Source organism: Austrofundulus limnaeus, unplaced genomic scaffold, assembly GCF_001266775.1.
Source record: "Austrofundulus limnaeus strain Quisiro unplaced genomic scaffold, Austrofundulus_limnaeus-1.0 Scaffold354, whole genome shotgun sequence".
Taxonomy (NCBI): Eukaryota; Metazoa; Chordata; class Actinopteri; order Cyprinodontiformes; family Rivulidae; genus Austrofundulus; species Austrofundulus limnaeus.
Window position 1 is genome coordinate 79,721 of NW_013952756.1, and position 1,894 is coordinate 81,614.

The 1,894-nt window shown below is 37.3% G+C and overlaps 1 protein-coding gene across 1 annotated transcript in view; it reads left to right on the top strand.

Moving 5' to 3' along the window:
* The window catches only part of map3k12 (mitogen-activated protein kinase kinase kinase 12), a 27,656-nt gene that overhangs the window by 1,057 nt on the left and 24,705 nt on the right, over positions 1-1,894 (top strand). The window lies entirely within an intron of this gene.

Consider the following 1,894-nt stretch of genomic DNA (forward strand, 5'->3'; position numbering starts at 1 on the left):
CACACACACACACACACACACACACACACACACACACACACACACACACACACACACACACACACACGGAGCCATGAGGCTTCAGTATGATTCAGCCTGGATTTGCCTGTGAAAAATGAGGTGGGTAAACTGGGGGACCTACTGGCTCCAGTCCTCAGCTCCAGTCACGACAGCACCATTTCTGGTGTTTTGTGTTGTTTTGAACGACAGAAAAAGTTCATGTAAAGTTTGATGAAAACACTGAGGAAGAAGAAGAGGAGGATTTCAGCACTGAACAGATCCACAGTGCTGACCTGAGAGTTTGTCTCTGGAGCTGTCCAGTGCTGAAACCAACACAGAGCTGTGAAAGAAGCTTCAAATCACCACTAATGTCTTTAAACGCTGCAGCCAGGCGTCAGTCTAATGTGTTAATATGGCCTCAATCAATATTTCTCCATGTTTTCAGAAGTTTTGGCAAGTTTGTTTGGATTTTGGTTACGTTTGAACTTATTTTCTGTCCAGCGTTTGAACCATGACAGCATGTTGTTCAGAGTGGGGTTAAAATCATGAAGAAGGTCAGGATTTACAGCAGGTCAACACTAGTCCTTAAAGCTGTGTGCAAAAATAAATAAATACAAGTCCAGTAAAAACCTGATCCAGGACCAAATAGATGATTCACCCTTCAGATGATCATATGACAGGTTTTCAGGTCTTTGAGAATCACTTTGTTTGTTGTAAAAACACTGATTTACACAACAAACCTTTTATTTATTGTTTGTAATAAATTGGAACAATCTATCTCTTTGTGACCAACTGTGATTTAAAGCGCCTGTGACGTCAAATTTTTGTATTAAATATGAATACATTTTTAGAAAGAGGACATTGATAAAATATTGCAAAATAAATTTCATGTTGCTGAGATGAACAGTTGTTGAGATATTTGCCTGTGAAGTAACAGGAAGTGATGTCAAAGGGGAATGTCTGCATGTGAACAGAGTGCTGCTACAACAGCCAACAACCCAGACTGTAGAGAAGAATCTGATGTTTCTTTAGATTATTTTTAGTCTCTATCAGGGAGAGATGAAGAAGAGTTAGAGTTCAAATAATATTGTTTCAATAAACAAAGACCAGGGAGGTTTTTTTTGTTAAAGAGTTCCCCTTTGATGTCACTTCCTGTTTCACTTTGGCTGAGTGAAGTTTAAAAGAAAATATAACAGTTATGGGACAAAATAGGTTAAATCGTGTGCTTAAATATAAAGATCTTTTCTTTGAGTTTTTGTGTTTGAAGAACATGCATGTCACATTGTTTCCTGCCGCTGAGTTTCTATGTGTTTGTCAGCAAAATAAACTACCAGACAGGTTTTAGTTCAACTTTTTAGACTAATCATTGGATTACAGCTGATTATTATCTTTTGGAGTCAACCCAATTCAAGATGGCCTCTGCTAGTTGACTTTAAGCAACACAAAGTGGCTATAATTCAATTCAATTCAGTTTACAGATGCTGAGTTATAATTTGGTTTGGCAGGGATTGAAACCTGAATGCAAACACGTTGCGTGAGATCGCAGATTGTTTGCATAACGTTATTTTAAAGGTTTGATTTAAATGGGTTTAAATCTGTCATTTTTCAACATAGAGCAGAGGTAAAAACAATCAAACAAACAACTAAAGCAGAGATATTCCTGCAGTGGTCGTCTGCTGGAGTGAACAGGAGTGAAACTCTGAGCATGGTGACTAAAAACTGGGCGAGGACCCCACTGTGGGTCAGAAAACCCTAAAATGAGGGTCTTGAGATATTCTTAAGAAAAATAAGTCAATTATTATTACTTAGTATTAATGATAGCATACAGTAATTCACTTTATTTCTTAGAAAAGATAAAAACTGTAGTCATGATTTGATAAAAGCAGTATTTATT